The sequence below is a fragment of the Nelumbo lutea genome, chromosome 1, assembly GCF_056320005.1.
Source record: "Nelumbo lutea isolate HS-2025 chromosome 1, American lotus-T2T, whole genome shotgun sequence".
Taxonomy (NCBI): Eukaryota; Viridiplantae; Streptophyta; class Magnoliopsida; order Proteales; family Nelumbonaceae; genus Nelumbo; species Nelumbo lutea.
Window position 1 is genome coordinate 117,271,497 of NC_142684.1, and position 12,428 is coordinate 117,283,924.

The 12,428-nt window shown below is 46.5% G+C and overlaps 1 long non-coding RNA gene across 1 annotated transcript; it reads left to right on the forward strand.

Annotated features, from left to right (window-relative positions):
• Nucleotides 1–233: 233 nt before the first annotated feature.
• On the forward strand, nucleotides 234–1,233 carry LOC148877013 (uncharacterized). The gene is made up of 2 exons (XR_016111723.1): nucleotides 234–480; nucleotides 559–1,233. It is a non-coding gene; the product is annotated as an uncharacterized LOC148877013 (long non-coding RNA).
• Nucleotides 1,234–12,428: the final 11,195 nt, after the last annotated feature.

Consider the following 12,428-nt stretch of genomic DNA (forward strand, 5'->3'; position numbering starts at 1 on the left):
TGAGTCTGGGTAGGCTTCTTTACTTACTTTTTTTTTTGGTACTGGTGTCGAGATCTTTTTGCAGGTATCATGGAAGCAGAGAAGACCCGAGGTGCCAACTTGCTCGTTGGGATGAAAAGAAGAAAGCGAGTCAGCAAGTGAGCTCGGGTGGAGTCTCCTCGGGCCATGGAGCCTGAAGTCCCAAGCCAGCCTCTGATCATCAACCTGGACTCTCCTAGGGAAACTGAGGCGGCGGGGCCAATCCCTGAGATGGCAGCAGAGCCCGGCGCTGTAGAAGCTCGGGAAGCTAAGACTACGAAGGATTCTCGAATCCCGACTGTTTTCTCCAGCTTTGGGAGCCAGCAAGGGGTCAGTAGTGTGCTAACTCCGGGCTGCGCCCTTCGCAAGAGCTAGAAGGTCGTTTACTCAAGCGAGGTCGCGGCCTGGTCTGAGTTCCCTATCAGCCACATCGGCACACGTGCAGCATCTTACGTCATGGTGGTGAGTTGTCGAAGTCTTCCCTTTGTGCTTTTTTCATTCTCTTTTATTTTCTTGTCGAACTGACTCTTTGCTTGGCAGGTGAACTCCTTTATTCATGCCTTGATAATTCAGGCAGAGAGGAACCTGAAGCGGGCACAAGTTGCCGAAGAAGCTTTGGGGTCAGCTTAGGAGCGGCGCGGACTGCCGAAGAGGCTCTGGGGTCAGTTCGGGAGTGGGTCCATCGCCTTGAGGGTGAAGTTTCAGCCCAGACGAGCAAACTGGAGAGACTCCGGAGGGAGAACGACGCTCTAAGGCTCATCGCGAAGCACCTCGTGACTTCGAAAGGTGTCCTAAAGCACGAGGTGGAATACCTCAAGGCCGACATCAAGGAGAAGTCCGAGATATTCTTCCAGACCCTTGAGGATACGAAGGTGAAGGCTGTCGATGATTACGTCGCGTCGGAGCACTTCGACGACTTGATGGTGGGCTCATACCGGAGGGGCTTCAAACTGAGCCGGTGGATGATAAGGCACGCCTACCCCAAACTTGATATTCGTGCCATCACCACTTCGCACATTACTCCGAAGATTGCTATTGCAGTTGATGAAAACACGGATTCTGACGACGAGGCTGACCCCCCGAGTGCTGCCGAGGTCCCTTCTGAGGGTAAAGGGGATGTAGACCCGAAGTGATGTGTCGAGCCTGCGAGCTCATTTCTCCTTTCTTTTCTTGTGAACATTGTAAAGTAAGTATTAGTAATGAAATACCTTTTTTTTTCTGCTTAAGTGTTGCGTAACTATTTCTTTTTTGCCGAAGTGATTATGTTGCCGAATTGCATAGAGTTAGGTCCCCGAGATGGGGAGGTTCCTTGAGGTGAGCTGACATAGTAAGGCTATATGTCTGACCTACTCTCTGCCTGTCTTGGAGTGAGCTTTACACCCCCCTTTGGTACTAACACTTAGCTTGCGCTGATGAGTTCCCGAGGTCATCCTCAGCTTGGCGCTTTAACTCAGGGTATTTTCCTAAGTTTCTTGCCCAAGCCGGAGAGGTGGCCGGGTCTTGTGGTGCCGAGGTTTTTGTTACTTCGACATTCTGACCCTTAGGCTCTTGGGAGCGGCTTAAAGTCCGCTCAGTTCGGCAACTTATATGAAATATTGCCTTAGGTTGTTGATGTTCCAAGCTTGGGGTATTTGCCTACCTTCCAGGGTCTCGAGCTCGTACGCTCCTCCGAGTGCTCTCTTTATTAGGTAGGGTCCTTCCCAGTTTGGCCCGAGTTTGCCGACGTCGGGCTCAGGTACCATGACCTTGCGAAGAACCAGGTCGCTGACGCGGAAGTTTCGCTTCCTAACTCTGGCGTTGTAGTACCGAGCCACCCTTTGCTGGTATGCTATGGTCCTGATGTATGCGAGGTCCCTCACCTCGTCGAGTAGGTCGAGGTTGGTACGTAGCTCATCGTTATTGGCATTGTTGTTGTACACTTCCAACCGAAGTGAGGGGATTTCGATTTCAGCTGGGATGACTGCCTCTATGCCATAGGTGAGGTTGAAGGGGGTTTCTCCGGTGGTAGTTTTCTCTGTAGTTTGGTATGCCCATAGAACGTTGGGCAGCTCGTCTGCCCATAAACCTTTAGCTCAGTCTAGTCTGGCCTTCAATCCACGAAGAATAGCTCTGTTTGTGACTTTTGCCTGACCGTTTGCTTGTGGGTGCGCGACCGACGTGAAGTTTTGTCGGATCCCCGTGTCCTAGCACCATTTTTGGAATTTGATGTCTTCGAACTACTTGCCATTATCGGATATCAGTATCCGAGGTAGCCTGAAGCGGTAGACTATGTTCTTCCAGAAGAAGTTCTGGACGTTTCGAGTTGTGATTGTTACGAGAGGTTTAGCTTCAACCCACTTCGTGAAGTAATCTACTGCCACCACTATGAACTTTCTCCCACCTGTTGCTGGCGGGAATGGTCCAAGTAGATCGATGCCCCACAGTGCGAAGGGCCATGGGCTGATGAGATACTTGAGGTCGGCGGCGGGCACGGGGTGAATATTGGCATGCTTTTGGCACTTATCGCATTTCTTGACTAGCTTAACGGCGTCTGCTTTCATTGTTGGCCAATAGTACTCTTGTCGCAGTGCTTTTTGAGTGAAGGCCCTGCCCCCCAGGTGTCCGCCACACAGACCTTCATGAATGTCGTGGAGTACAAGCTCAGCTTCGGGAGGCCGCAAACAACGCAGGTAGAGGAGCGTGTAGGATCTTCGTGTTAGACAGTTTTTGTATGCCCTTAGCTTCAATCAAGATGATGTACTTTATGAATTTATTGTAAATGAATAAAATTGCATATTTGATTCATGTTCCCTTGGTACGTTTCTGTGTAATACCCTTAAACTAGACACTTAATGAGACTCGTGCTAGTTTAGAATGTTCACAACCAGTGGGTCGGTCTGGGGAGACCTATCCTAACAAGGCTGACACTTTGGTGCCACCAAGTCGATTGGGGTGGCTTGTCTCATCTACCGGGGTGAGACCCTAGGCACATACAATGTAGGATTAATTGAACTTTTGAACTGGACCAGATTTCCAGTATTGCCTTGGACCTTGGAGATTGATGGGCAAAACTAGAAAGTTACACCCGATCCCTAGACTCGATTATGATACTATACTAGGTGTCGGATTGGGCTGTCTTTGATATACCAATCAGTGAGATCCTTAGTGGGGATCAAAACCTGAGTATGTTGGGATAGTCCGAGAATTCATCTGAGTGGGTGATCATAGTGACAGGATCAGTCCCTTTGTCGGACAAGGGTAATGATCGGGAAAGGCACTCTCTCTGATGGAAACCAAACTGTCGACAGTTGATTTCAATCGTTGGAATTTTGTTTTACAAAATTAATATATATATATACGGTTTCAAAATATTTGCAAATGGTTTTAATTCCCGTGATCCATGTGAGTAGAGAATGCGGCACTGGTCCTTGCAGCCGAGGGAGAGGTTCTCTCTTGTCGGACAGTGCTTGATCATTATGGGCTGAGAGGTTAAGTGTAAGACCACTTAGGATAGTACCTGATGGGCTAATCTTGCACCTGTCCACAGTCCCTGGGTTTTTATAAAATGGCTTGGCCCAAGGAGCACTTAATGTAAGTGTTGGGCCCATAGGGTCCATATGATGGGCTCAGGGGTTTACTGAGTTTTTTAGTGAATTTGGCTGGGCCTTATAATAAAGGATGGGCCGAACCCATGTGGCTGGTGTGTAGATCAATGTTTGAGTCCCACGCCATACAAAGAAGCCCAATTGGGCAGCAGATTGGAAACTAGTTAAACACTGAACACTTAATGGGCCAAAAGCCCATTTCGAACTGGGCTGATATGATCACCTATTCATGGGGCGAATCTGAGATTAATGTTAGTAAAAGGATTGGGCCTTTAACCTTATCCACTCTAGGAGACCAAATTCAAATTAGATTTGAATCTAGTAACCTCCTGATAAGATTAGGAGTAAGCTAACTTAATCTGCAGATAGGATTAAGATTATCCCCTATCCAAATACTGATTTGGATTGGGATAACTCCCAATTAGGAGTTTTCTTAATCAAGAAGAAAGAGGAGAAACCATAAGAGATATATCAGATTTTGAACCAGGGTTGGTATGCAAGATATACCTCCTACGAATTGAGATTTGATCACACACAGACTCCAAAGAGAAGAGAAACAGTTCAGCCCTCTTCGTCCCTAGAGTTCTCCTCCAGCCGCCGCCATTCCCTATTGCAAGATTTGATCTTTGCAGCAATAGGAAGTCAAGAAATTAGTTCTTGACATCAGTCTTGCAGGAAAGACTAAAAAAGATTCGGTGTTCAGTGTTTCCAGATGATTCTTGCGAAGGATCCAGTGTGTAGGATGCACCCTATTTGGTTCCGTTCCATCCACAACTGTGTCATCTTCAGCAGAAGCGGATCTTGGTTTCTTCTTTGGGCGTGAACACCAACTTTGGGAGATATTGCTTCTCCATATTAGGTATATTCCTCCCTTTAGCTTTTGGTTCAGATCTGGTTCGATTATGGTTCAAGTAGGATCCTAGAATATTGTATTCTAAATTTGGGGAATGTGATTCCCAGTTGGAAGAAGGTAAGAAAATTTTTGAAATTCGCCCACCCATTCCGCAACCCTTTTTGGCGTCCATTAGATGGATCCTACCATTCTTACACTTCGGTACAGCCATCCGTCTATTATGACGTATTTAGCTGCCTGGTGCTCTATCCTTCTGGCGGCATTGCGATCTGCGGGGAGGTTTCCATGTAGCAAGAAGCTCGAGAGTGGATCGATCCAGCTCTGCTCTGCTTGGGCGACAGGAGCGATCTCCTCTACCACCCTGAGAATTCTAGGCCGAGGTAAGTCCTCTATGTACACAGTTCTCATGGTGTTGTCATTGGTGCTGGTTAGCCGGGACAAGGCATTGGCCTCAGCGTTCTCTGACATCGGGATTTGTTTGATGAAGTGTGACTGGAAGTTAAGCATGGCATCTTTTACCTTTGCCAAGTAGACAATCATAGTTGGCTCGCGGGCTTCATATTCGCCTGTAACTTGGTTGACCACGAGCTACGAATCGCTGCAGATAACTATGTGTTTTGCTTTTACCTCTTGCGCCAGGGCTAGCTCAGCTATCAACGCCTCGTATTATGCCTTATTGTTGGATGCCACGAACTCAAAGCATAGCGCGTACTCCAGTTTCGTGCCACTCGGACCATGAAGACCTACACCGGTTCCGCTACCCTACTGATTTGAGGAGCCATCTACGTGAAGGATCTAGGGTTCTTCATCCCAGTTCGCGCTCGACCTAACTAAGAGAGATACCGAATTGGGTGCGACCTCACGGGGCTCGGACTCAACCGGCCTGGGAGCATCGAGCTCACCCAAATTCGGAGCCTTGTGCTCAATCGAGCTAAGGACCTCGGAACTAAACGTGCATTCTACAACAAAATCCGCCAAGGCTTGGGCTTTGATAGCAGTTCGTGGCTTGTACTGGAGGTCGTACTCACTGAGTTCGATGGCCCACCTCGTTAATCGACCAGAGACCTCGGGCCTGAGCAATACTTGCCTCAAGGGTTTGTCGGTGAGGACAATGATGGTATGGTTTTGGAAATACGAATGGAGTTTGCGGGGCGCAATGACCAGCGCATAGGACAGTTTTTCTATCTCTGGATATCTCGTTTCTGCTCCCTGCAATACTTTACTAACATAGTAGATGGGTCGTTGGACCCGATCTGCTTCCTTTATCAGTACCAAAATGACCACTTCGTCGCTTGTTGAGAGGTACAGTTCTAAAACATCGCCCTTTTCGAGTTGGGTCAATACTGGGATACTGGCGAGGTATCTTTTGAGCTCGTCAAATGCGAGCTGGCATTCCAGGTTCCACTCGAACCCTTTGCTTTTCATTGCCTTGAAGAAGGGAATGCAATGGTTTGCTGATTTAGACATAAAACAACTCAGGGCGGCTATTCTACCATTTAGCATCTGAATCTCTTTCACTTTTCGGGGTGATCTCATATCTATGATGGCCTTTATTTTGTTCGGATTGGCCTCAATACCGCATTGGTTGACGATGTACCCTAGGAATTTACCCGAGGTGACACTGAATACACACTTATTTGGGTTTAGTTTCATGTTAAATTGATGCAGAATTTGAAAGACATAATGCAAATCTTGTATTAATTCATGCAAAAACTATGTCTTGACGACCATGTTGTCTACATAACATTCTATCTTTATGCCAATTAAGGATTGAAACAGCTTATTCACAAGCCTTTGAAAAGGTTTCCCCGACATTTTTCAGTCCGAAGGGCATAACCTTGTAGCAGTACAGGCCGAACTCGGTTATGAAGGCGGTTTTTTCCTTGTCGGCTGGGTCCATCCTGATTTGGTTATAGCCCAAGTAGGCATCCAGGAAGCTTAGAAACTCGTGTCTCGAGGTCGCGTCCACTAGGCGGTCGATCCTGGGGAGGGGGAAGCAGTCTTTCGGGCAAGCTCGGTTCAGGTTGGTGTAGTCGACGCACATGCGCCACTTGTCGTTTGCCTTCTTTACCATAACGGGGTTGGCTACCCAGCTCGGGTAATGAACTTCCGTTATGAAGTCTGCTGCGAGGAGCTTCTCGACCTCCTCATCGACCGCACTCTAGCGTTCTGGGGCTAAGTTGTGTTTCTTCTGTCTAATGGGTCTAACTACAGGGTCAGTATTGAGCTTGTGAGTTATGAGCTTAGGGTCTATGCCAGGCATTTCTACCGCAGACCAAGCGAAAACATCTAAGTTACTGAGTAAAAAGCATACCAATTTGGATCGCAAGGGTTCTTCCAGGGATGCGCCGACCTAAAGTGATCTGGCTGGGTCTTCTATCGAGACAGGGATGGGAACAGTTCCCTCCGTTGGAGCAACTCGCTCCTCGTTCTGTTCCACCGGTCGCTCTAGTTCGAGGTCGTTGGTTACCTTGGCCTTTCCCTTGAGGGCGGCAATGTAGCACTTGCGGGACTCGAGCTGGTCGCCTCACACTACCCCGATGCCAAAGTTCGTTGGGAACTTCATGGCTAAATAATAAGTAGACACCATGACCTTTAAAGCGTGGGTGATTGGCCGACCTACTATGGCATTGTAGGGGGAGGGGGTCGTGACCACCAAGAAATTGTGACTGATTCTTATCGTGCTAGGCCACATGCCGACTTCCATGAGTACTGTGACCTTTCCCAAGGGTTTGACCTCTTCTCTACTGAAGCCGACCAGTGGGGCGTTCGCGGGCTTCAAGTCATTCTCTCGGAACTGGAGTTTGTCGAAGGCCGCTTTAAAAAGGATGTCTGCCGAACTGTCAGAGTCAACGAGTACGTGCCGAACTTCAAAGTCGTTGATCTTTACCTTTATGACAAGTGCGTCGTCGTAGGGGTAGTGGACCCCGCGCGCATCATCTTCGGTGAAGAATATGGGGTCTTCCGTCCTACGCTGCTTTGGGGGATTTTGTTCTTCTTTGGCGGCCTCCCGGGTTGATGCTCGAGCTGCTGTCGAGGTGCACCCTGCTACGATTGATCCTCCAATGATCATATGGATTGTTCCCCGAACTGGTCTTTCCTCCAGGGGCTACTTCTGTGGTTTTGTTGGCCGGCTGTTGGACTCGGGAGCATCTCTATTGTGCTCTCCCTGTCAACCTATCTTACTGCTATTATTGTTATTATTATTATGTTGTACAAAATTTCTTAGGTACCCACCACAGATGAGTTCCTCTATCTCGTCGCAAAGATTATTACAATGTTCAGTGCTATGACTGTGGTCTCTATGGAAACTACAGTACACGTTTTTATTCCTCTTGTTCGGGTTCCCCTTTAGACGAGGTGACCACCTCACATACGGGGGCGTCTTTGATCATCATTAAGATCTTGGCCCACTTCGCGTTTAAGGGCGTGTAGTCCGTCCGACCTGCTATGGGAGCTCGGAACGACTGACTTGGCTTCGTCCCCCGAGTTGAGTCTTTCTTTCTCCTGTCATCTAGGTTGGAGGGTTTGCCTTCCCTCTTCCTTTTTTTTCGATCCCACCTTCAGCCCTTTGGTTGATCTCCTCCTCTGTCCTTATGAAGTTGTCTGCGAGCTTGAGGAATTCAGCTACGGTCGCGGGCTGGTTGACTATCATGTGCCACTTGAACTCCTTGTGCGTCACACCCCTCTTGGTTGCCACGAGCTGTACTGCGGGGTCTAGGTGCGGTATCTGCAAGCACGCGTCATTGAACCGCTTGACATAGCCCCGGATGGACTCTCCTTCCCTCTGGACTATTCCGATGAAGCTTTCCTCGGTTCGGGGGTACCGCTTGTTGGTAACAAAGTGCGCGGTGAAGACTTGCATGAATTGGGTCCAGCTTCTTATTGACCCAGGGGCCAGGTTCCTATACCAGGTGCGGGCCACTTCCCTGAAGGTGGTAGTGAAGGCCACACACATGCAGGACTCGCTGGCCCTTGCCAGGTGCATTTGAGACTGGAAAGCATCAACGTGGTCATTGGGGTCAAAGGACCCATCATACTTGTCCAGAGGAGGGAGTTTGAAATCTTTGGGCATGGGAACCGCGAGGAGTTCTGATGACAGGGGGGAAGGAACTAAAAGAATAGGGCAACCTTTACTTCGTCCGAGCTTGATTCTTCTTTACCTCGGAGCTCGGGCAGGATGCGGGTGGTAGTTCGGTGACTTCGACAGCGCCTACGCTGCTGCTTGGAAGCCCTAGTATTGGCATTGCTTGCCTCGGTGTTGCCAAGCTCGATGGGCCCAGACTGTTGGTAGTCCGCGGCCAGGACGCCGAATTGGTTCTCTGCGAGCGGGAGCCCAAACTTAGAGTGCCGAGGTGCTGACTTTATCGGTTGGGAGGTTCCTGATCCACCGGTGAGCTGCGAGGCGGCGATAATTAGTTTTTCCCTCCTGCCTGAGGATGAGGCCTGGCTCCTGGAGGGATCCTGAAGCTGGGAAGCTTCCCCTCGGTGAAGGCGCCCGCCCTGAGGGGAGGGCTTGACCAGCTTAGCAACAGGGTGTCGAGGTGGGAGCTGAGGTTGGTTCAGAGGCAGTTGGGGGAACTGCTATTGGTAGTGACACTGAGAAATGTGGTGAAGTACTTGCTACTGATGGAGTTGATGTTTCTATAACTGCTGCATTTGGATTTTCATTGCCCTCATGCATTGCATAAAGTCATCAAGTTGGTTCTGGCTAGTCGCCAGAGGGACAATGGTCGGTTCGGCGAAGGTTGTCTCGATAGGGAAGGGAAGGGGAACATTCACAGGTGCCACCGTGCTCGGAGCATTGAGGCTAGGGATTCCGTCCGTCGAGAGGGGGATGGTGAACTGTCCGATGCATACAGTGGCGGGTTGAGGGTGTTCCCCTACAACATTCAAGTCGGTGTTGTACCTGTTGTTGCTGGAGGAAGCCATGGATGCTAAGGTTTCTTTGAGAGAGAGAGAGTTAAATGTTAGGGGAGGCCTTTTGAAGTCTTCCCACAGACGGCGCCAAATGATGATGCGTAATTCAGTCGGTCCTAGGTGCTAGTTACCTCTTTCTCTTGGGGGAGGAAGGTGCACTTACTCCCAAATTTCTGCTAAGTTAGGTATAACTGCCTCTGTGGGAGGCAGGCATAACCGCCATTGTCCTCTCTATTAGGGCCATCTCTGCCACAACTAAGATGGCGGTGGCAGGTGGCCGTTACGGCGTGATTGTCGTTTGTCAGACCCAGACCAGTCAGGCATGCTGCCTCAGAGTACGGATGTCAGGTACGGTTTCACAGTCACATGACCTGAAGCCGAGGTGCCAGAGTGGTGCGCGAGGTGAAGTCTTGAGTTCGAATGAGTAGGTCCTACTGTCCCGAAGTGCTGGCACATGGTCCGAACTGGCTCGAGGGGGTTGGCCCCGGCCTTTCCCCTCGCGGGCTTCGCTGTTAGCCTTGGGATCCTTTAGGGAGAGTTCGGGTTTCCTTTTGGGGAGCTCGGGAGCTCGGGCCTCTCTTTGAGGAGCTCGGGAGTTCGGGCTTCTCTCCGGGATATGGCCGTGCTAAGTCATCGTGCCGAGTTGGCATTCTTGCCAGGTCATCTCGTCTTCTTTCACATGTCGCACAACCGAGGGGTCGGGTCAAATTTACCTCCATCAAGTTTCAAAGGTTTTTAATATAAATAAAACACTTTTATTGAATAAAAAAAAAAGTTCTATTTTCAAATTTCTAGTCGGGCCCGGGCCCGAGCTTCAAGCTTTATATGAGGGTCGGGCTTGAACTCAAGACTTAGGCCCGATGGTCAGGCCGGACTCGAGCTAGGGCCTGAATGTATTATGTTGATACATATACAAAGCCCGGCTCGACCCAGCCCATGAACAAGTATAGGCGCAATAGGTGAGTATTCGAAAGGTCTATAACATGAAGAAACATGGTTTGATTAGTTACATCCATTTTCTCTTGAATAGTTGAAAAATGCCTAAGATCCACAAAACTATACCACTCTCGGCTGATGGACATGACAAACCTATTTACGCTCATATCATGGATGTTATCAAACATCAATTTCACCCGTTGGATTTAGTTTTTGAGACCAAATAATGTCGATTAATCATCCAAATAATGGCGACCGTTTGACGAGGTAGCCCACGGGCTGGCCTGGTTCGACCCGTTATTAAGTCAGACTTGGCTATAATTTTAGGTCCGCGAGTTCGAGTTTTCTCAAAAAATGCCAGCCCAAGCCCAAGCCCGACTTGATACAATATATTAAATAATAAAAATATATTTTATTTAATAAAAAAAAAATATATATATATATATATATACAATATTTTTTCTTTGTTCTTCTTCTCTTTTTTACTAAGTAATAGTGAGATTTTTATTATTTTTGAGTTTAAAGGTTTTTAATATAAATAAAACACTTTTATTGAATAAAAAAGAAAAAAAGTTATATTTTCAAATTTCTGGCCGGGCTCGGGCCCGAGCTTCAGGCTTTATATGAGGGTCTGGCTCGAATTCAAAACTTAGGCTCGATGATCAAGCCGGACTCGGGCTAAGGCTTGAGTGTATTCTGTTGATACATATACAAAGCCCGACTCGACTCAGCCCATGAACAAGTATAGGCCCAATATGTGAGTATTCAAAAGGTTTATAATATGAAGAAACATGGTTTGATTAGTTACATTCATTTTCTCTTGAATAGTTGCAAAATACCTAAGATCCACAAAACTATTCCACTCTCGGCTGATGGACATGACAAACCTATTTACGCTCATATCATGGATGTTATCAAACATCAATACCACCCGTTGGATTTAGTTTTTGAGGCCAAATAATGCCAATTAATCATCGAAATAATGTGGACGGTTTGACGAGCATTGTTATTTTCTTATGGCATGCACTATCATACACAGTAGTGAGTTTAGCTACACAAAAATCGGTGGTGAAAATCACCTTACCAAACAAAACAAATAGTGAAAAAATGATGCTTGCTAATATGGCAAAAAACGGGGTAGTAAGTGTGGCCGTTTTTTTTCTCGAAAATTGGTCCCAAAAAATGGCCATGCTACCAATTAAGATGGTGCTTAGTAGATATGGGATCAATGGCCATGCTCCAATTGTGTAGATATTGGATCAAATCCATGTACCACAAGTTCTTTGTGGTAAGGTTGGTCGACCTCATGTACAACCTGTTCTGCCTCATCCCCTATAATTTGAGTCTGGATCTGATCCTCATAGAGTGTTCCTCGTACTAATCTCACAACACATCCCATCAACACAGGAACATCTCTTGTAATTAGGGGTGATCATGTTAAACTGAAAACCCAAAAAAAAAAACTGAATCAAACTGATGAGACTGAACCATAAATTCCGATTAAATGAACTGATCAGTTCGATGTTTTTGAAAAACCGAAGGTATTGGTTCATTTTTGGTTAACTAATATAAAAAATGGGCAGTTAACTGAACTGACTAGTATACATATATTTGTATATTATATAATCATGTATATTTTATATTATCTATATATTATAAATGGATATATATGAATTACATATTATAAATATATATTTATAATATATGATATGCTATTTATTATTTATAAATATAATATTTTAGATGTATTTATTTTTTATAATATAATATTTTATATTTATTAGATATAATATTATGAAAATAAAAAAAAACCGATGAGCTGAATTGATCAACTGGTTAAATTGATCAGCTTCAGTTTGGTTTCAATTACTAGTTTTCTAAAAGATGATACTACCGGTTTGGTTTGAACAAAAAAACAAGCCTACAATTCAGTTCGTCAACATCCCTACTTGTAATTGTATATTTATGGGAAGAAGTTTCCGATATATGGTGGGATGTGATGTAAGGTCATGAGGAGCAAATCTCAATTTGTATAATGTATGTTCTTTAATAATAATAATAATAATAATAATAATAATAATAATAATAATAAAACCATGTGTATGGATGTTAAGAAA